This window comes from Vombatus ursinus, unplaced genomic scaffold (genome assembly GCF_900497805.2).
Source record: "Vombatus ursinus unplaced genomic scaffold, bare-nosed wombat genome assembly UNPS02014945.1, whole genome shotgun sequence".
NCBI classification, from domain to species: domain Eukaryota; kingdom Metazoa; phylum Chordata; class Mammalia; order Diprotodontia; family Vombatidae; genus Vombatus; species Vombatus ursinus.
Genome location: NW_020954723.1, coordinates 3,044,439 through 3,068,099, shown reverse-complemented (window position 1 = coordinate 3,068,099; position 23,661 = coordinate 3,044,439). Strand labels below are relative to the sequence as shown.

Sequence of the window (23,661 nt, the reverse complement as noted above, 5' to 3'; positions counted from 1 at the left end):
ACACACACACACACACACACACACACACACACACACATCTCCTCATATATCAGGTGGTTCTTGGCTCCAGATCACCCTGTATAACAAATATCCCAGTTATGTGAGCTGGTGATTCGGTTGGAAAGAGACAAATGGCATTCTGATCACTGACATCCGGAATGGCAGATGATGACTTTCTTGGCTTTGTACCAGATGTTAGGGTCAGGTGGAGGCTTTTCTGAGCAGGGCTCTGGGCGAGGCAGCATAATATAGTACAAAGAATACGGATTTGGAGTCAGACTATCTAGTTTCAAATCTTGTTCCTGTCACTCACTATTAGTGTGACCTTGGGCCAATTACTTCACCTCTTTGGGATGCATCTATAAGTGAGGGGATTGGACTTCAGATGGCTTTTTCTAGGGTTTCCCTGAGTTTTAACCCTTATGATTCTGTGATTGAAGACTAGAAATTCCCAGGAGATCATGTTCCCTCCCTTTTGGGTGCCCTTGCCTTTTTTTTTTTTTTTTTTGGTCAGTATCCAACTTATTGACATCTGATTCTCTGTGAATGGTGAATTTCAAAAGTGTAGAAAACAATAATAAATGAACCAGTCACAAGGAGGTAAATTGGTAGGTGGGATGGTTGGGAGTGGTGTGGTGTTAGCAACTCCTCCTGGGAAGGACGACGGTGTCCAGGTCGTGGATACCGTCTTTGTTGATGATCTAGATGCTGAAGGAAGGTAGATTCAAGATGAGGTGCTTTTGGAACTCTTTTAGACATTTTTTCTGGAAAAAATGGTGAAAAAAAATAAAAACTCTTAGGATCATAGATTTAGAGTTGCAAGGGGGCCTTAGAAGTCATCTGGTTTAACCTGCCGTTTTACAGATGAGGAAAATGAGGCCAAGGTCACACAGGTATTAAGTGACAGCCTCTGAGTCCCATGTTCAGTGTGCTTTTTCCTGATACATCTTGATCTATGCTTCAATAATCAGCCCCATTTTTTAAAACATAGCACTTTAAAAAAATCTTTTGTCTTTAAATCACCTTTATTTCTATAAATACATATACATACCTCAAACTCCTCTACCCAAAGAACCATCTCCTGTAACAAAGAATAAGAAACAGAAGGGAAAATCAATTAAGGAAAATTAACCACTGTATCAACCAAGTCTGATAAGATATGAAATATGCTTGGTCTCTGGTCCATTGCCTCTGCAAAGAAAGAGGGAAGTAAACGTTTTCATTTCTTCTTTGAGGCCAAACTTTTTCATTAAAATTGCATGGTATTTAGGACCCCCCCCCCCATTTACAGTGTTACAGTCATTATGTATATTGTTTTTCTGGTTCAGTATACTTCACTTTGCATCAAGTCACGTAAATCTTTGTATTCCTCATGTTCATAATTTCTTATGGCATAGTGATGTTCATAGATGTAAGATTCATGTATGCTCTTTGTTTAGCCATTCTCTAGCTGATGGGCATCTACTTTGTTTCCAATTCCTTTTTTTAATGATAATTAGTCGTTCAAAAAGTTATTTATTTTTATAATATTATCTTTCTCTCTCACTGTTCCCCATCCTTCAGTTGAATAACAACAAAAAGTGAAACCGTCACAACAAAGACAAAGCAAAAGTAACAGACCAGCAAAACAATTTCCCATGATGCCATGTCCACATAGTTATGTCTTAGCATTTCAAAGCTGTTTTTTTCTATAATGTCAGGGTATAAGTTATATTTCTGGTTCTGTTAACTTCACTCTGCATCAGATCATAGAGGTCTTACTAGTTTCCTCTGAAACTGTCCATTTCATCATTTCTCATGAGATAATATTTCATTATATTCATCTATCACAACTTATTTAGTCAGTCTCTCATAGGTGGGCACAGCTATGCTTTTGGCTACTATGAAAAGAAGCTGCTATAAATATTTTTGTACATATGGGTCCTTTTCTTGTTTCTTTTATCACTTTGGAATACAGGCCTAATGGTTTCTAATCCTTTATTTCTAAACAGAAAGTGATGTGCACCATTTCTGAAATTAGCAAATAGGCACAAGAAGAGGAAGAAATTTCCCGTAGTCTTAAAAATGAAACCAAACCAGACTAAGAAACGTGAATAGAGCACAGGAAACTTATTTGGCTCCCAACCCTCTAGAATTCATCAGATATGATCATGGAATGATGTAGAATTAGAAAAGACTTTAGAAATCATCTAGTCTAACTCTTTCATTTTATGATTGAAGAAACTGAGACTGTGTGGTGACATTGGTCGCCCAATTGAAACCCAGATCCTTTTTCTAGGAGCTCCCTAATGCTGAATAGCAGTGTTTATTCACTAGGCCCTCTTGGCTGCGACAGTGAAGTATCTAATGTTCTTGCTCCCACTGGCATCCTGGGTGGTGTCTATATGAGGTCAAAATATCTAGTCTAATTAGCTAAAAATGAAGACAACCTGTCTGATTGTTTTAGTTAAATTGATTTGGCTGCTTTTCTAGATGAATTGATCTGGTATTTTGAAAATGGGTAGAACACACTCAATGTTTATAGTTCTTTCCCCCACTATCTTTGAAGAATCAAGGAATAGCCATGATTGTCCTAGTCTTCTGAGAGTTCTGGCCAAACTCACGTTCCTTTCCCTTGTTTTGCTTTGCCTAGTCTTCAACAAGACCTAGGGCTCCCCTTCAGTTGGATTCTGTAAGCAGTGATTCTCTCATAACATCAGAGATGCCTCTCTATTTGGTGAGGTGAGAAGGACAGATGTGTCCATCCTTTTAGTTAGTGAGAGGGGACCATTACTGGAATGAATTCAGAACAGAAGAAAAAAGAAAACAATATGACAATAACAATACAAACAGCAGATTGTGTTGATCTAACCAGTGTCAGTTCCCTGGGCCAGTCTTGGGAAACAAGAAACCAAGGTCTCCCCAAGGTTGGTTGGGCTGTAGGTTTACCTCCCACATGGCTCTAAGTGATGACTTTGATTGAAGTATAAATGGAATCTAGAAAGCAATCAAGCAATAATGTGATCTGTTTCCATATTTCAACATTTAAAACATTAATGGAAATTAAATGATATTAATATAAATCAAGTTCCTACAAAAAAGTCTGTAGGGAGCCATACAAATGCAGACATCTATTCTCAGGCAACTCCTAATGGACGGAAAACAGGAAAGGTTGACAAAGGGAGGACTTTGCTAAAGCACAACCCAAACACTTTTTCAAAAGAAGGAGAAAATAGATATAAATCATTTTCTATTTCCTTAGGCTTATCTCTTGAATTTCTCTCCCTTACCCCCACCTCAATGCTGATTTCTTTTTTCTTTAAAGAAATTTTAATAGTATCTTTTTCCAGTTATATGTAAAGACAATTTTTAACATTAATTTCTATAAAATTTTGAGTTTCAAATTTTCTTCCTCCCTCCTTTCCCTCCCCCTCTTTAAGACAGTAAGCAATCTCAATTCCGATTTCTGACAAAATTGTCTTCTGTTTTCCCCAAGCCTTAGAAAAATCCATGGAGTTTCTTTCAATCTAACCCAACATTTATTTTCATATGTGCAAGACATTTTCCTAGGTGCTGGGAATCCAAAGACAAAACTGCCCAAGGAGCTCATATTCTACAAGGGGACCATGATAATAATAACAACAACAAATTTAGACGGCATTTTGAGGTTTGCTATTTTTCACATTTCATCTTATTTGATCCTCATAACAATCTTGTGAGATAGCTGTGGTCATTATCTAGAGAAAATTGAGACTCAGAGAGGTTACATTTCTTGCCCAGGGTCGCACAACTAGTACATTTCTTTTTTTAAATTAAATTTATTTATTTTTTAGTTTTCAACATTCACTTCATAATTTTCTCCCCTTCCTTCTCCTCCCTACTCCCCAAGATAGCAACCAGTAAGTTTCTGAGGCAAAATCTGAACCTAGGGCTTCCTGATTCCAAGTCCTATGCCCTATCAACTACTTCATAATTTACGCATGTAAACTAATTAAATATATACCGGATAATTTGTGGAAAAAGGAGAAAGAAATAATGACTATCGTTTTCAGAAAAAAGCTTGAATAAGAAATGGCAAATGAGCTGAGTTGTGAGTGAAGTTAGGCAATTGAGAAGGCAGAAGTGAAGAGGGAGTCTTTTTCAGTTTTGAGGGACAAGGCAGGAGATAAGATGAAGAGTTTTAAGTGTGGCAAGTAGACCAACTTGGCTAGAATGAGGAATGCATGATGGGGAGTGATATATAATGAGCCTGGAAAGTTAGGCTGAAGTCAGATTGTAAATGATTTTAAATGCTTTAGAAAGATTGCTTTCAACTGTGTGGAGGACGTTCTGAGGTGTAGAAAAACTGAAAGCAATGGACTAGTTAGAAGGCAGTTGGAAGAATCCAGGTGAAAGGTGCTAAGGGATTTGAGATGAGACCATGGGAGTTGAGCCAAGGGAATGGCATGAGAGATGATGTTCTGGACGTAAAATCAACAAAACTTGGTAATTAGTTGGATAAAAGGGGTGTGAGGGGAGACTGAAGAATCAAGAGCGAACCCAAGGTTATACATCTTAGTGACTGGAAGGAGGGTGGAATTTGGAGGAAGGTGGATTTAGAGGAGAAGGTAATGAGTTCCTTCTTGGAAATATAGAGTTTAAGAGCATCTAGTTACAGCGCCTGAGTATAGTAGGTTGTAAATGTTTGTTGATGATTGATCGATTGAGAACTTTACAGGGCTCCCAGTTGAAGATGTCCAATCAGTCATTGGTGTTAAAAGACAAAATTAAGAGGGGGACTAAGCCTGGAGATACATTGTATATGTATATATTATATATGTAACTATATATCTGGGAATCATCAGCGCTTAGTTGATCATTAAACCCCTGGGAAGTGATGAGATCATTAAGCTATTCCAGTTATATCTGCTGTTCTCCCTTAACTCTTCTTCTCTAATATATACTTGAGCACAGTAGGAACTAAATAAATATTTGTTGAATGAATGGTCATGTTGTGGAGCATTGTGTCAAGGCACAGGCTCACAATATTCATCTGGGCACATCGTTTGACATTTTGCCAAAAAGGACCTGTGTTCTCTGTGTCCTTTGGGGTCACAGGTTGGGACTTTGAAAACCAAGGCTTGGACTACTGCTATTTCTATTCTGTGCTTTCCGAGAAAGGTCTAATATCTTTACTGCAAGCTATATCATTTCTGAACACCTTGAGGGGGCTATTCCTTTTCCTCATCAGTATCTTCCCAGATTTCCTTCCTTTCAGAACTCTTCTCTGCCAGAATGGGTGATGTAGCATATGGGTGGATTCTGGCGAAGACAGGAACATGGAATGGGTCAGACAGAAAGCTCCCAGATTGTTTCATCACAGCTAACTTAAATTGGATTTCAGGATCCAGTCCTCTCTCCTCTACTCCATATTTAGCATCATTTTGGGTTAATCAGAGGAAGAAATGGATGAAAAGAAATGCTGCTAGCCAGTGTGACGTGTAAAGCTGAAAATCTCTGCTTTCATTGCTTACTATCTATTATAGTGCAAGTCCTTGTTAAGCTCAGTGCCATCTCTGCAGGCTTATGCCTGCACCCCTAGAGCTCCCTAGCAAGGGGCATAGAGGTCCAGGGTTTGTGTTCTGTATGAAAGATGTCAGTGGGGGAGGAGCAAATATGCCTGCCACCTGCTCACTGGTTCATCTGATCGGCTTCAGAAAGCAGAGATGGGGCTAGTATTGAATGGTCGTCGGCAAAATGGAACCCTCCTGCTGTCTACTCCTGTCTCTACTGCAGAATAAACCAGGCAAATTTGGGCTAAACCATTTCCTTATTAGTACCTCAGCTTCCCTGTGTGTAAAATGGAAATGTTGAGCTTTTACCAGCTTTTAGGAACATTCTACTGTCTTGTAAGACAAGGTCCTTGAAGTGTTTTGAAGGAAAGTTGTAATCTGTTGGGAAGAACATTAGGCAGAAAACCTCAGTGGAAAGGACAGGAATACTTTGGGAGGTAGTGAGTGCTTCCTTATCAGAGATTATAGAGCTGGAGCTGGAAGGGATGTCATGTAGGACATATAGCTCGACCTCCTCATTTTACCGATTGGGAAACTGAGTCTCAGAGTGGTAAAATCATTTGCCCAAGCTCACACAGGCAGAATGTATCAGAGGCAGTTTTTTAACCCAGGTCCTCTGACTTCTGAACCAACACTTTTTTCTAATCTTGGAGCTGTTACTAATTAGCTGTGTGATTTTGGGAAAGTTATAACTCTCCTGAGCCTTAGTGTTCTCATCTGTGAAAAGGAGATGAATGAATGAAAAAGCATTTATTAATCTCTTACTGTGTGCCAGGCACTGTGCTAAGCAGAATGTGTTGAGTATCAGAATAGTGATAAGATGATAGGGGTAAGTTATAAGCAAGCAAGACAGATCCTACCCTTGAGGAGCTTACATTCTAATGGAGGAAGACATCAGGATCGAAAGGGAACTAGAAAAGAGAAGGGTTTTATGTAGGGTGGCAAGGTCTGGAAATAGCCAGGAACAGTGTGGTGGCCTGGTACTGGGCAAGCTAAGTGGAAAACTTGCCTATCAGAGTCCAGGGTCTCAGAATCAGGATCCAAGGCGTATGAGGAGGATGGCTTGGAAATGGCTAGGAGAAAATCACATTTTAGCTACCTGAAAAAGGAGCTAGGTCAGATAGCCTCCTGAGGTCCCTCTCACCACTATGATTTGTGACTATAAAGCACTTGGTGAATCTCTCTCTCTCTCTCTCTGTATATATATAAATTTAAAAAAATATAAATTAAATATTAAAGTACTATGTAAGTTTTTTTTTAAACCAGTCCTATTATTTCATTGGCACAAGGAGCTCCTAAAGAAGACCTTCATTTACCAAGTTATTTTTTCCACTTAACAGTATTTTATTTTTTTCCAATTACATATAAAGAAAGTTTTCACCATTAATTTTTATAAGATTTTGAGTCCCAATTTTTTCTTCCTCCCTCCTTCTCCTCCCCTTTCTTCCCTCCACTCCCCCCTCCTCAAGACAGTAAGTAATCTGATACAGGTTATACATGTACAATTATGTTAAACATATTTCCACATTAGTCATGCTGTGAAAGAAGAATCAGAACAAAAGGGAAAAACCACAAAAAAGAAAAAATTAAAACCAAAAAAAGTAAAAATAGTATGCTTTGATCTGCATTCAGACTCCGTAGTTCTTTCACTGGCTGTGGATAGCATTTTTCATCATGAATCTTTTGGAACTGTCTTGGATCTTTGTATTGCTGAGAAGAGCTAAGTCTGTCATAGTTGATCACCACACAATGTTGTTGCTGCGTACAATGTTCTCCTGGTTCTGGTCACTTCACTCAGCATCAGTTCATGTAAGTCTTTCCAGATTTTCATAACCTTTGATCTAGCAATACCACTACTAGGTCTTATCCCAAAGAGATGATATAAAAGGGAAAAGGACCCACATGTACAAAAATATTTATAGCAGCTTTTTTTATGGTGGCAAAGAATTGGACATTGAGGGAATGCCTATTAACTGGGGAATAGCACATGAATGTAATGGAATACTATCGTGCAATAAGAAATGATGAACAGGCCGATTACCAAACTATTAAAGTGCAAAGTTAAATCATTATTATTCAATGAAAACATGGAATGTTATTATTTTTTCAACTTGTCTTATTGACATAGATACAGCAGTTGTTGAACCATAGATTTATACTGTAAGGTACCTTAAAGGTCATATATCCAACCTGCTTCCTTGTACAGATGAGGAAATTGTCATACAAGTATCAAATAGCTTAGTCCGGATTTGAACTCAAGTTCCTAGGACCTCTGGGCAGGTAAGTGGTGCAGTGAATAGAGTGCTTGGCCTGGATTCAGGAAGACTCATCTTCCTGAGTTCAAATCTGACCTCAGACTTACTAGCTGTGTGACTCTGGGTAAGTCACTTAATTCTGTTTGCTTCAGTTTCCTCATCTGTAAAATAAGCTAGAGAAGGAAATGGCAAACCACTCCAGTATCTTTGCCAAGAAAATTCCAAATGGGGTCATGAAGAGTTGGACACAATTGAAAAACAACTAATTTAGGACCTCAATTCCAACACCCTTTCCACTGCCTCTGGGGTGTATGGTCTAGTCAGACTAGCTCAGCTCGTTAGAATATGGTACTAATGAGACAAAGGTCCTGGTTTTTGTCACCATATACCCTGCTACTTTCCCATAAGAAGAACCATGGCCACATGTATTGTCTTTAATTAAAGATAGCTATTTTTCCAAAATTTGCCATATGGTCATACAATTTTGAGTTGAAAGAGACATTGGAGGCTCTGATGAGCCTCAGCTAGCCAGTTTACTGATGAGGAAAAGAGGTAATTAATTTTCCCAAGGTCACCTGATCCCAAACCCACCACCCTTTCTACTATACTACCCTGAGTTTCTTATAAGTCAAGTAAAAAAGCTTTTATTAAGTGCCTTCTGTGTGCCAGGCATTGTGCTAAGTTCTGGAAGACTGAGAGAATGTGGATGATTTGGACCACTGCTGGAAAAATAAAATGGCATGATGCTAGTGTTTATTTCATTATGTCAACTCCATACAACATATACCAAAGGCAGAACTTAAAGAGTGCTTTAGGAGTAAGGAATATTAGGGGTAAGTTATAAAGAAGCAAAAATTTGCAGTAGATTCAGGATGATAAGTATAAGTAGCCTTTCTAAAGCTTAGACCACCCTTTATTTGTCCCACTACTCAGTAGCCACTAAAATGATGCCCCTTGGGTGGCATCTACATAGTGGTTTTCACCCAAGGGTTTTCTCAGATATAGTCTGTTTTGATTTTCTACTCCTCAAATTATCTCCTCAAATAACAGATGGGAAGCTTAAGGTAGAAAGAATTAGAAATGCTAAGGTGACCTTGATCAGACTTCCCTATTTGGCTGGGACAGACGGTCCTATTTTTTGACAACCTGTCCTGGGGAAGCAGTTGTTTGAGTCTGAGCAGATTATACTGCAGGGCCAAAATGATATTGAGTGTAGTTGTGGGTAAACTGTGAAGGGGTATGGGTTGACTTTGTGTAATTACATATAGAAGCAGATGAAGTGGCTTTGTGAATAACTATCATGGTCATTCCCAGCACTTAGTGGTTTGTCTATGGCTTTGAGGCCATTGGACCCTAGTTCTGGAAATAGTAATTGGAGCACTTTAAAATTTGCAAAGGATTTTTATTCATACTTTATCTTATTTTATCTTGCAACAAATTTGTTAGGTAGGCACTACAAATATTTTCACCCTCATTTTACAAATGAGGAAACTGAGACGTACAAAGTGGTTATGTGACTTGTTCATAGTCACATGGAATTCTGTCCACTATGTCATACCACATCATTAGCCTGGAGAAACAATGACAGCTAAGGGTACTCTCAGATCCTTTCTGGAGGTTCCAGCTTTATTGCTATAAAGATTGGTGTGCAGGCTGGGGTAAATAGAGGGAAGAGAGACTCTTCTTTTGAAGCTATAGATTCAGCAATGACCTCTAACCATTTTCTGTAATAATCATCTATAAAGACAGAACAGAAATTAGTTCCTTCCGTCTTCTCTACCCTTCCTTCCCTTTCCAAATTGGCCAGTCAGAAATCTGGCCCCATGAGGACATGTCCAGACTGAAGTGATTCTCAGTGAGCAGATAGCAGGCATACAATTCAATATGCAGGATTTCAAACTGATCCATCTCAAGGAGGCTTTCTCCTCTACCTTCCATTTCTGGGTAAGACTGCTTTCTTTATCACCTTTAATTAGTTTCTGTTCATTTCCCTGAGGGTTATTTCTCTGTTGATTCAAATAATGCAACATTTTAAAAAAGGTTCCTCACTCAAGTGCCTTGGCCCTCATCTGGACACTACAGACATAGTTGTGGGGACCTGCTGATGCCAGGTGAGTCATAAGCGAGTACCAGTTGGTCAGACTCAAAGCCTTATGGTACACCTATTAGGTAAAGAATATTTTACTGCTATATATACACTCCACATTAAGCAGACTGTTATGTGAAAGCTCAGGCTTATATGACATAAATTAGGGGTAAGGGGATAATTAATTTACAAAGAGTATTCACCAATTAAATAGCTAACCCCCTTAATGCTTTAAAATATGGTTTGTTTTGTATCCTTATTACAGACAACTTCACCTATTTTCCTCTCTACCCTTCCATATACTCACGGCAAACTAGAGGCTTTCTCTCAACTTCCTCAATATCCCATAAATCCCTTCTCTTCCTCAGAAAGAGGGAGGGAGAGAGAGGGGGGAGGGGGGGAAGAGAGAGAGACACACACACACACACACAGAGACAGAGAGAGGCAGAGAGACAGAGAGAGAGAGAGAGAGAGAGAGAGAGAGAGAGAGAGAGAACACAATCCAAAACCTTTATCCCTAGGCAATGAAGAATCAATTTATCTGGGAGCAGGTTGTAAGTAGCTGGTGGAAGACAGGAGTTGAGGTTTTTGCAACTCTGAATTCCATTTTGAAAGGAAAACCCCTTCTCAGAGGTGAGGAGTAGAAGGAGTGGCTGGAGAGAAAGTAATACCAGAAGGGAGTGGCCAAAGGTATGACAAAGGAATGACCCACACAAGGGTAGGGGGCAAGAAAGGGGGAATGCCAATCCTACTCCTACAACACATTGTAAGAACACCACACCATCACTGCTACACTTATCAAATGAGAGTGACTTAGTCAGCAACAGAGCTCGAATTTGCCAGGTGTCTGGCAGTCCTTGCTCTGGTGAATGATATTTTCTTGTCCAGATGTTTATCTGGCCAGTCAGTGGCTTCCTAGTCTGGTGGAGCCAAAGGAACTACCCTGTCTGCAAAGTTTATTGTTCCTGTTCTGGCTTTACTTGCTTCCCTACCCAGTTTAGGTCCCATAGTCAGCCATTTCAATCACACTATTACCCTTACCATAGACTCCTTCATCCCTTTGAACTTCTTTTCTTACTGCTGTGCTAATCTCCAACCATGGCTAATCTCTTACCATCTATTTGTTCTACTCTTACTCCTGGGCTATTGAATATAATTGGAAAAAGTCCCCAAATTGAACTAATTTTATCTACTACAAATTAATGTTACCTAATCTCAGTTGGGTCCTCGATTCTGGCAAACAATTCTTTCAGAAATCTTATCAACTCCCAATCACATTCCCAAGCAGAGACTGTGCCAATCAACCAAATAAACATTTATTAAATACCTTACTGTATGTCAGGTACTATACTGGGCACTGGAGGTAGATTCCCTACTCTTAAGGTGCCAAGTTGGATGAACACTTGTCCAGGATAGCGTGTGTATGTGTGGGAATTTTTGCTCAGGTATAGATTAAATAAAATGGCTTCTGAGATCCCTTCCAACTCTAAAATTCTCTGATTGTCTAATCTCAAGCCTATCCCTGCTCCTTAACTGTCAACAGATGGTCTTATCTCTAATTTTACTTAGAAAATGAAGGTCATTTGTCGTGAACTCCCTGAACCTCTCTCCCCCAACCATTTCAAAACTTCTAGGTGTCCTCAACCATCCTCTCTTTTTCAAGGCTTATCTCTCCACCTGTGCCCTTGATCCCATTCTGTGTGGTACAATGGAACAAATTCTGAATATGGGGTCAAAAAACCTGGGTTCAAATCCTTACCCTGCTACTTACCTGTGGGACATTCACCAAATCACTTAACTTCTCTGCTTTCCTTATCTGTATGTATCCAGGTGGACTATATTGGCTCTATATTTTGCGTGAGGTGGTTACTTGAACAAACAAATCAACTTTTACCTATCACTGCTACTGACTCAGTTCCCTATTAGGTTTCTTTCTGGGTTTAAAGCAGTGTGGGGGATGCATATTATAGATTACTTAACATTGCTGAAATTGTCTCTTTAATTGGCTTACTCCTCACTTCAGCCTGTGTTAAGGAAAATTTCCTCTCCCTTTTGAGTTAACTTCCCCTCTCTTAATCCCAAACCATGTACTTAGAGATATGGAAACAAGTTGTTGTAAATATGCGTATACCTTAACAGCAATTTAAAATATCATAGGCACTCAAATGGGAATTTCAATCAGGGGTTTGTAACCTTTTTTGTGTTATGTCTTGGGCAGTCTGGTGAAACTTATTGATCTATTCTCAGAGTATTTTTGAATGCATACAATGAAGTATGTAGGATTACAAAGGAAACTAATTGTATTGACATACAGTTATCAATATATTAAAAACAAAAGCAGGTGAACAGATCACAAGTTAAGAATCTCTGATTTAAAAGAATTTAAAATAATAGATTTCAGTTTGCAGGGCATGATAACTAAAAGCTGGGACCTTCCCTTTTCTCCTTCCCTCATTGTTTAAAAGGGAAATAGGAAGTGAAATGGAGCTGGGTAAAGAGGAACTGGTATCTCTGTCTGTGTTTCTCTTTCTCTGTCTCTCTCATCTAGGAAAGCAAAGGGATGAGAAGAGGAATGAATTAGATTCTCTTAGTTTCCCCAACTCCAGTCTTCTGGCCTATCCAATAGCTCTTGCCCTGCCTTTTTCCTGCTGTACCATGAAGTTTCAGTCCTGTTCTCTTTCCTGTCTTTCAGCTTCAAAGGCAGTGCCCAGAATCTCAGTACCCTGCCACCTGAGCAGGAAAAATATAGGGAACCAGCATTGCTCACAATCTTATTTCTCCTGTTTTTCCCTTTGGCTTCTTAGTGTAGGGACTTCTTTCTCTTTTTAAAAAATTTTTTATTAATTTATTTTTAATTGTCAACAATCACTTCCGTAAGCTTTTGAGTTTTAAATTTTTCTCCCTCTCTCTCCCCATCTCCCTCTTCTAGACGGTGTGCAATCTGATATAGGCTATATATATACATTCCTATTAAACATATTTTCACATTAGTCATGTTGTAAGGAAGAATTAGAACCAGTAGGAGGAACCACCAAGAAAGAGGAAACAAAACACAACAGAAGAAAAAAAAAAGCCAACAGTATGCTTCGATCTGCATTCGAAGTCCATGGTTCGTTCTTCTTTGTGGATAGCATTTTCCATCACAAGGCCTTTGGAGATGTCTTAGATCCTTATATTGCCAGGAAGGGTTAAGTTTATCAATATTAGTCATCACACAACGTGGCTGTTATTGTGTACAATGTTCTCCTGGTTCTGCTCACTTCACTCAGCATCAGACCATATAAGTCTTTCCAGATTTTTCTGAAGTCTGCCTGTTCATCATTTCTCATAGCGCGATAGTATTCCATTGCATTCATATACCACAACTTGCTCAGCCATTCCCCAATTGATGGGCATCCTCTTAATTTCCAGTTCTTTGCCATCACAAAAAGAGCTGCTATAAATATTTTTGTACATGTAGGTCCTTTTTCCATTTGTATGATCTCTCTGGGATATAGTAGGGACTTATTTTTCCAGATCAAACTTAGGGAACTCTGGGTAATGTTTGTGTGCTAGTATTCTTGAGGCACCAAATCTCCGTGACGATGTCCCTGTGGGGAGGGGTTATAGGTCAAATGAGGTTAGACTCGATGAACTCTAAGGTCTCTTCCAGATCAAAACTGATGATCTATGAACCCTTCCCACCTTCTCTAAGACCTTGATTGATTAATGATTTCCGCCTCAGTCTCCTTCACCAGTTTCTCTTCTGCCTATGAATATGCTCAGGTCTCTCTTATTCTAAAAAGAAAAAAAACCCATCTCTCATCTTGCTATTCCCACGATCCACATATCACCTTACTCTTCTCTTTTGCCATTGCTTTTTTTTTAAAGAATAATTTACACTTGCTTCTTTACTTCCTTACCATCATTCATTCTTCAGCCCTTTGCAATGTAGCTTCTGTCCCTGCTGCTAGACTAAAATTGCTGTCTTAAAAATGACCAGTGAGTTCCTAGTAACTAAATCCAATGCCTTTTTTCTCAGTCCTCATCTTCCTTGACCTCTTTGCCACATTGGGCACTATTGACCACACCTTTATTTTCTCTTCCCTTAGCTTCCTTGTTACTATACTCTCATGGTTCTTGTCTTGCCTTTATGACCACTCTCTTTCTCCTTTGCTGACTTTCCTTCCTTCTCTTTCTTGAAAGAGAGTTTCCCCAAGGCTCAGTCTTTGGGCCTTTTCCTTTCTCGTAACGTATTTTCTTCTTTGGCGATTTCATCTACTTCTAAAGCATCAATAATAGCCTTTATGTGGCATTAAAAGCTATATCCCTAACCTTATCTTCCCTAAGAATCAGATTCTTACTAGCCATTTCCTCTTAGCTTCTAAAATTCAACATATTAGTAAGTTAAACATGGCCCTTGCCTTTTGGGAGCCTACAATCCAAGACAGACACTAATAATACTTCATGACTGAGAACATACAGATAAATGCAGAGCTGTATGATGAAGCAAAAAGCATACTGGGGTTTAACATACTGGGGTTTAACATAAAATATGAAACAAAGAAGATAAAATCCACACGCACAGACATCTAGGTTTAAATTCTAGCCCTCTTCAGACTATCTATCTGACTTCAGATAGTTCACTTTACCCGTGTGGGTCTCAAGTCCTTCATGTGCAAAATGAGATATAAAACAGCTCCTTTAGCCCTTCTTCCAGTCCAGCTAGCTAGCCTGGTCCCCCTTCCCTGAGTCTCTGAAGCCTCTGCCAGAAGAGTGGAGTGTGGTTGGTGCTGCTGCTCCTGTAGGGGGTCTTTTGCTTTTCATTGTGGAGGTGACTTGAAGAAATCTAGCAGAGGCTTGTTATGACTCCCTGCAGCTGCTGGGTCGGATGGTGCCAAGAATTTCAGTGACTGTAAATGGGGTGCGAGTTATGGGTGGGGGGTAAGAAGAGAAGAAGACAGGGCATGATGCCTATATGAGGTCAGAGAGGCAATAATAAAAGATTACGCCCAGTTTAATGAGCAATCTCCCTCTCAGAGCTCTTTAGAGAGAGTAGAAAGAGTGCTGGTGTTAGCATCAGAAGAACTGAGTTTGAATCCCAACTATGACCCTTCCTGCTTGTATGCCCTTGGGCAAGTTACTTCATGTCCCTGGGCCTCAGTTTCCTCATCTGTAAAATGAGTTGGATTACATGCTCTCTGAGGTCTTTTCCAGTTCTGGACCTATAATCATAAGTTTTCTTATATGTAGAATGGAGTAATGCTTACACTAGCCTTTTCCTGGGGTTATTATGAGGAAAGCCCTTTGTTAACCTTTGAAAGTGCTATATGAATGTGGCTATTATTATCTGAAGAGATTGAGTAACCCTGAAGTGCAGCCATCTCCCAGTTGGGGGATGGGGTAGATTTCCTGTTAGTTTAGAGTAAGAAGATGAGAATAGTAGTGAATTTAATCACAGGCTCCCATTTTTCTTCAATCTCCTACCATTTTATCTTTTCAAAAAATTATTTATTTTTTATAAACATTTATCATCTTTCCCTACCACTGTTTTTCCAAATGAAACTTTTTAAAAAAGAAAAAAAAAAGCCCTTGTAACAAATATACATAGCCCAGAAAAACACGTTTCCACATTGACAATGGTTAAAAAATATGTTTCATTCTCCATTGTGAGTCCATCACCTCGCTGGCGGGAAGTAGGTGGAGTGCTTCGTCTTCAGTCCTCTGAACTCATCCCACCATGTTAAATGAACTTTTCCCTTCTCTCTGGGCACCTGGATGCCATCTCTTAGTCTCGCTTATCAGGGATGTTATAGAAGGAATTCACACATTAGAAAACAGGTTGGTACTGCTATCCTCTGAGACTCTTTCAAACTCTGGGATTTTCTCATTTTTAAAATATGAAATAAAGAAGATAAAATCCACATGCAAAGACATAGAGAGGCATGGGCGTTCTAGAAAAGAGAGAAGCATGAAGAGATTGAATGTGGGGTAATGGTGGAGGCAGAGGGTTTCCCATTTGCCATTGTCTAAGTCATCCTGGACAGGGACCATCACCAGGATCCAATATAGTCCCCATTAAGCTTATCTGATAGCTAAAATTGACTAGTTTTCAGAGTCAAAATTCTATGGTGCAAGGCCAAATCATTCAGTGAAGCTTTTTTTAGGCCTCTGCCCCAGAAATAACTTTATTGTGCACCTTTGTGGGCCCCCTGCATTCCATTCCCAGGACTCTTAAGACAAGAGCTCCCCAAGCCTGGGGTAGAGGATCACAAGTTGCTCTGCAGCAATTTTGACAGGAGGCATCATTTCTGAGCAAAGTGATCATTCTACCAACATTGTAGGCACATGTTTGGGTTTGGGGAGGACAGCCTGACTCCGTACAGGAAGGACAGCTGACGTCACTGGTATGTACTCGGGTGACACTTTTGAAACAGTTTCTCACTCAGCCCAAAAAGTGAATGCAGATTGGCCGCTACACCAATGTCATCACTCGGATTTAGAAGCAAAGAAGGAACATGATACACAAGCTCGTGACAGGCGGCAGGAAATGTGTCGTGGGCCTGGCTTTAAGACCAGGTCTATTAATGACTTTAAAAAAAAAAAGAGAGTAATAATGAACTTAATTAACTAGGTGCTAAGACCCTCATTGAAGACACCAAATCTGCAGATGGCCCAGGGAGATTAACAATGTGAGAACCAGGTTTTTTTTTTACCCCCACTTACAGTTTGGCAAAAGGCAACTAACTGTTGAAATAGACAAGTAGACATGACAAGGGCCTTGGGAGGAAGTGGCCATGTAATCTTTGAATTCATAACAGATAAGGAGGGGAATGTTTGTTTTTTCTTATTCTGAACTTAGAGAACAACAAATAAAATCAATATTTCCATATACAAAGTCAAACAGGATGATTGTATGTAAAACGGCAAATCTCTATTACGTAGAGCTTGCTTTTACTTCTAAGTATGTAGTAAGTTCAACACATAGCTCTTAAAGCCTTCTTGTTCTCCCTGTATTTTAAGGAGAAGAATTTTGGGTATAAATTGACATGGGGATTTGAGGAGAATGGATTTTTTCACCAAAGAAAAAGTTGAGGGAAAACATATATAAGATCCCACAATTCAAGATTCTATAGGAGAAACTGACTCAAAAGAGACAAGATGTTCTCAAGAATGAAATTCACAAATATAAATGATTCCAGTGAGGAAGAAAAGGAAGTATGGGGTTCTTAAACTTTTTATGTGTTATATTCACCTTGGCAGTCTAGTGAGGCCTATGGATCACTTCTCTGAATGTCTGTTGTCTATATTCATAATTAAAGAAATAAGAAATTTTAGTTAGAGGTTAATGAAAATAAAGATATTTTTTCCCAGGGAAGCTAGGTGGTACAGTGGTCAGAGTGCAGGGCCTGAAGTCAGAAAGACTCATCTTCCTGAGTTCAAATCTGATCTCAGATACTTACTAGCTGTGACCCTGGGCAAGTCACTTAATCCTGCTTGCCTCAGTTTCTCATCTGTAAAATGAGATGGAGAAGGAAATGGGAAAACACTTCACTATTTTTGCCAAGAAAATCCCACAAGGAGTCACAAACAGTCGAACACCACAGAAACAACTCAACAACAAGAACAACGAATTGTTCTACAGGACTTTACAAAAGTCCCTGACGAAACATGATGCACAGGAATGGAGATAGGCAAGTGCCCCAGTGTTTAAGAAGGAGAATGTAGATTCTCTAAAATACAGGATCTTGAAACTATTCCTGACAATATCCTAGAATGCATTTTCCAAGAGATGTTTTTGTAAACACTCAGTGAGGAAAAAGATTACTATTGAGCAGCGTGGTTTCATTAAGACATACCAGACTAACATCATTTCATTTTTCAAAATGTTCACTAGAGTAGGGGAATGAAGACATGATAGAGAGATGTGGGTTGGATGACAGTGTCAATCAGCTAACAAGCACTTATTAAGCACCTACTATTATTTTATAAGCATTTGTTAAGCACCTACTATTATTTTTACAAGAATTTATTATCTCTTCCTTTTACTGCTTCCTTTCACTACTCCTCCCCCAACCCCTGAAATTTAAGAAAAAATTTAAAAGGCACTCGGGATACAAAGACAAATATGAGACAGTCCCTGCCCTCAAGTAGCTTTCATAGTTAGGCTGATTCATCACTGGTTGAATTCGCTGACACCAAAGATCAGTGCTTGATTCATTGATATAAGCTTGGAGGATTGTCCTTACTGGAGTGGCACAGGGCTCTGTTCTAATTAGGTCACTTTTAAAAAAAATTAGTAATTTGGATGAAAGTATATCTAGCTTGCTTATCCAATTTGTCATTGATGCTAAGCTGGAAGAAAGAGGTGATGTGCTGGATGACAGATAGTAGCCAAATAACCTTCAAAAGGCTAGAACAGTGGGCCAAATGTAAAAGGATGCCAATTAATCTTGTCAAATGTAAAGTCCTAATCCTAGGTTCAATATCTGCCAGAGGGGTATAGAATGGAAGAGATATGACTGAAAATGGAGTTTTAGTTTTAGACTACAAGTTCTGTATAAGCTGATAGGGTTTTTTTTTTTTTTGGTGACAGCCAAAACCAAACCAAACCCCAATAAGAACCCCAACCAGCCAAACAAAACTAATGCAATCTTAGGATGCATTAACAAAGCATAGTGTGCAGACCAAAAAGGTTATAGTCTCCTTGTATTATTACTCTGAGTGCTGGAATCTGAAATTTTCTATTCAAATCTATTTGGTATTTTAGCAGTGGTGAAGTGATGTTGGTGCTAAACTGTTCTGGTGAGCAGAGTTGTTCCTTTAAAAAAAAAAAAAACCTCATTTCCACCCTCCTGTGATCTAAACTACTCCTCCTATCCCCTCCTTGAGCATGACTTTCTCTGCATACTCTCCCTTAGCAACTGTCCTCTGGAGGAATGGTTTTCTTTTAAACCAGCCAAGGGAAACAATGAGAAAGAAAGTAGATTCCCTTTGCCTTGATACATAGTAAAACTGAATCAGTAATTCTCTCTCTCTCTTTTTTTTTCAGCTCTGAGTTCTCAGGCAGAAAAAAAATGGTCCTTTGGCAAAACAATGCGATTCAAAATTCATCAGTAATTCTCCCCTTTTTTTCCCCCCAGCTCTAAGCTCCCAGTCAGAAAAAAATTGTCCTCTGGCAAAATAATGCAAAATTAAAATTTGTCCCCTTCTTCCCCTAGAAATTCCTTTATGGCCCTTCTCAGCTACATTTGAGTAATGAAATACATAGGTCAGCAACACAATAGTTAACCACATTTATCATAAAACTGTTTTAGAAGAAAAAGTATAAAGGAAGGTAAATAAACCTTTAAAAAATGGAGATAAGCTTTCCTCAAATAGGCTTTGCTCTCTCTAAAGAGCCAAGACCAATCCCATGCCTCTCCTGCACGACTTGATCACACAGCCTTGCCCTGGAGTCCCAGCACCTTTATCTCATGGCATCTGCCTCTGTCTCTGCCAGCACATTCTACAGATCCATACCATACTCTGGGCTGCTGCTGCATTTGGCTTGGAGCTGGTTCTCTCTCCTGCTTAGAAGCTCTCCTCTGATGTAGTTTTCTGCTGGCTGCCCCGGATCCCTTAGGATGGGAGACACCAGCTTGTCAGTATATGTTTGAGCTACACTGTGTTTCACACATCCTAGAATTTCAGAGTTGGAAAGGACCTCAAAGGTCTTTTAATCCTTTCCACGCCCTAGTACAGACCATGTATACAACTGCCATGAAAGTGACTGTCCAGCCTCCAGCAATGCAGAATTTTTTAGTTGTAGAAGCAGACCATTCTGCTTTAGGATAGCTCTAATTGTTTTCAGGTTTTTCATTATATTAAGCTGAAATCTGCCTCTCTGTAAGTACTAGCTATTAGTCTTACTTCTCCCCACTGGGAACCAGAAGAACTACCCTACTCTCACTTCCTTATGGTAACCCTTGAAATATTTGGAAATAGTTCTAAAGTTCCACCTGTTTCCAGTCTTTTCTTCCCTAGTTCTTTCAACCAATCTTTTTCTGGCATTATTTGGAATCCTTTCAATATCCCAAATGCATGTACCTAGGCAAACTCTGGCTTGCCGGTGCCCATTAAAAATGAAGTGTCCAGAACTGAATGAAATACAATGCATTGAGAAACTAGAACCCGTCTAGATACAGGCCATATCAGATGTGTGTTGAGAAGATTCTCAACAGTGCCATCCAGGGATTCGTGGGAAGAGTCGGGAATGTTTAACCTGGAGAAGAAAAGAATTACAGTGGGATATGATATCTGTTTTCAAACATTTGAAACATTGCTATGCAAAAGAGAGATTAGATTTGTTTTGCTCATAGCTAGAGGGCAGAATTAAATGTGATGGTTAGAACTTGCGTTGAGGCTGATTCTGGCTCCATATAGGAGAATTTTTTTTTTTTTTTTTTTTTTTTTTACAATTTGAACTGTCCAAAAATGCACTAGACTTAGGAGATAGTGAGTATGCTATTACTGATGATCTTCAGATAGAACCTTGAGGGCCATTTTCTATAGATTTTGTTGAGGAGAATCTTGCTTCAGGTATAAATAGAACTCGATGACTTCTAAGGTCCTTTTCAGCCCTTGGATCCTATGATTGTATGGACAAGTGATGAGGAGATAGGCAGCCTAGGACAAGTATACTTAGGCTGGGGTAAGTTTGTCAGGGGAAAAAAAATGGCTACGAGGCAAAGGTACGCTCAGGAAATGGGCAGCTAGGGGAAATCCAACATCAACTCGGAGATATGTCTAAACACCAAACAATCTCAATTACTAGCAAAATTTCTTTGATGGGGAAGAGATTATTCTCACTGCTCCTGAGAATGAATTAGGCTGAATCTCAGGGGTATCCTGCAGAGCATGAAAGTCTGGCATCAAAGTAAAACAAATAGTTATTTGTTCTGGTACTGCTCCTGGCTTCCCTGGGGCTGTTTCTGTTCTTATCCCTCTTTAGGGACTTGAGTTCACTCTGGGATATCTCCGAAAGTCCCAAGACTGTGAAAGATTTCTATGCATGCCCTAGAACAGGCAGGACCCCACCACTCAGCCATTTCCCGCATCTTTCTCCTACAAGTGAGGAGAAACAGACAGAAGGCTGTCCCTGGACCCAGCTGAGAGCCTACTAGGAACCACTTTGTAGCACTGGCCTTCAGTCCTGGGTAGGGGATAAAACAGAAGGAGCAGAGTTCTTGCCCTAACTATTTGCCTCTCCCTCATCATTCCAGAGCCAAACACCCTTCTCCATTATGATAGGACTAAGAAAGAGGGTACTTGAAGGTTATTTTTCTTTATGTTCCACTACTCTGTAAAGACATTCAAAACCCCACCTCCTTTACTTGGACAATATCTTCTTTGTCCTTGTGATCTTTCCTTCTCATCTCTCTAATCTCCTTTTCATCTAATTCCCTAGTAATGGAATCATTCTAAAGCACTTCAGCTTTTTAGCTCAGACACAGTCTTCCTAAAGCATCGAAGGTTCCTAAAAAGCCTCCTTTTCCACTCCTCAGCCTCAACCTGGACTTATTTCCTTGCAAAATGTGGGTATGGTACTATATAATCTCCAAGCTCCCATCCATTTCATAATTGTAAAATCCCAAGTGAGGCGAAGAGAAAGGGAGAGAGAGAGGATGAATTAGACCATTCCCGGAAAACAAGAGCAAAACACTTTTATTGCGAACCTGAGTTTTTGTCTTAAATTAACCAGTTTTATCTCCTCTGTTCTCCATATTACTTTACTGGTGAGGAACACTGGGGAATGGCCTCCATGCATACCCTGGTCAGCCTTCATGGTTGCTCCTCTGGGCTTATTATGTTGATTGTCTTTGATTAGAAAACTGCTCCTGGTGTGCCAGCCTTCAGATTCCCTCAGCTTGGTGTGGTCAAACCTCACAGGCTTTTCAAGAGGTACTGGTCTTCCAGTAGAAGAATACCAAGCCCTTTCCCTGTCCCCCCTGCCCATTCCTCTCTGGGTTGAGTGAATGCATCTGTCTTTGTTCATCTGCCATATGAGATCACTATGTGATGCAATGTTCATTATAGAAACATGCTGTGGGAGGTCTCACTATTCTTTTGGTGGTGGTGGTGGTGGTGGTGGTGGTGGTGGTGGTGGTGAGTTGTCTTACTGAGGGTCCTGCTATCTGTCTCTCTCATCTCTCAACCTGACCCTCCATTTATACAGACTCCTTTTCCTTAGGGTCTAGTACAGCCCTGATGGATTAACTGTGTCTAGCTTTGGGACCAATGGGTGATATGCCTGTCCACACTTGGGTGCTGTTCTAGGAAACATAAAACTGAGTTAATCCACAGGGTTTAAGGGGTGGGAGGAGGGAGACCTTTATAGTTGCAGTATGCACCCTGGCCCAGTCGACCGTGTCAAGGAGGCAATTTCTCCTTGAGCAGAAGCTAAGAGAGTTTACAGGGAAACCTGTTTCATCCTCCAAGATCTAAGCTGAATCTTTGCGTCTGTCGTCACTTTCTGCTCTCCAATCCCCTTTAATTAAATTTGAGTCACAGAATGACCTTTGAGTACATTGATGTCTAGAGACCCTCTGTCTTATGGCCACAAAAAACTTGCTGGATTTGAGAAACACTGTAAAGAGGGGACCATCTCTCAGGCTGATTACTTTCGTGGTTACTTCACTACTTAAGACCTTGAACTGTTACTTGGGAACATGGCCTTGCCTCCTTGGGTTTCTTCATCTGTACCTGGCCTCAGCGATAAACTTGCAAGTCAGTTGTTTTAGCTCATAATAGTGGTCTCAGTATATCTATAGAGACTGATCTGAGTACAAAAAGAAATAACAGAATCTCAGATTTGGAAGGGACCTCAGAAATCAATCTACTCCAGGATGAGAAGGGTTCCTAACCCTTTTTTTTTGTGTTATGGACCCCTTTGACTCTGGTGAATGCTACAGAAAACTGTTTTTAAATCATTGAAGGAAATACTAAATTTTAGTTAGAGATTAGCAAAAATAAAGATGTAACTTTTTTTTAAGTTCATGCACCCCTAGGAGCGGGGGAGGTCTGTGGACCCCAGGTCAGGAACTCCCTTTCTAGACTGTCATTAATAAGTGGTCATTTAGCCTTCACTTAAAGACCTCTTATAAGGGAAAACCTACTATTTTCATTTGACATTTTTAAGACTCTAATTGTGTTTTTCTAAAACAAATTCTTTCTCAATATTTAATCAATAAACACAAACATTTAAATGTACAATGAAGGGGGAAAAAAGCAGATTGCTCATGAAACCATGAACTTGCTAGGTATAATTTTTTTTTAAGTCTATGTTGGTATCTCTAATTGTGAAGTTTTTTCTTACGTGCATCCTAAATTGAATACTCTGTAACTTCAATTCATTTCTCCTAGCTCTGAGGTCAGAGAGAACAAATCAAATCCCTTTTTTACATGACAGCTTCAAATACTTGAAGACAGCTAATCCTGAATCATTTCTTCTCCAGGCTAAACATATGACATGGTTTTGGTGCCCTTTACTATCCTGGTTGCTCTCCTCTGGATGTCCTCCAGCTTACTAATGTCCTTCTTAAAATGTGGCAGCCAGAACTAAACTTGATGTGTGGTATTCCACTTGTGCTCTGACCAGGGAACCACCACCTCCTTCCTTCTGGACATTGTGCCTCACATGTTTGCTTTTATGACAACCGTGTCACACTTTTTTTGTTCATATTGTCCATTAAAACTCCTAAACGGATTTGTTTCTTTTTCCTTCCTTCCTTCCTTCCTTCCTTCCTTCCTTCCTTCCTTCCTTCCTTCC

General features: G+C 39.7%; 1 protein-coding gene across 8 annotated transcripts in view; it reads left to right on the top strand.

Annotated features, from left to right (window-relative positions):
* The window catches only part of LOC114030102 (sodium/calcium exchanger 3), a 216,225-nt gene that overhangs the window by 6,031 nt on the left and 186,533 nt on the right, over positions 1-23,661 (top strand). Inside the window, exon 1 of one of the 8 annotated variants that reach the window (XM_027844793.1) lies at positions 9,647-9,730. The exons of the other annotated variants lie outside the window; for them this stretch is intronic. The gene's annotated coding sequence lies outside the window, so the exon portion shown is untranslated. Of the gene's footprint in view, positions 1-9,646; positions 9,731-23,661 lie in introns of those variants that run through there. 8 annotated transcript variants of the gene reach the window in all.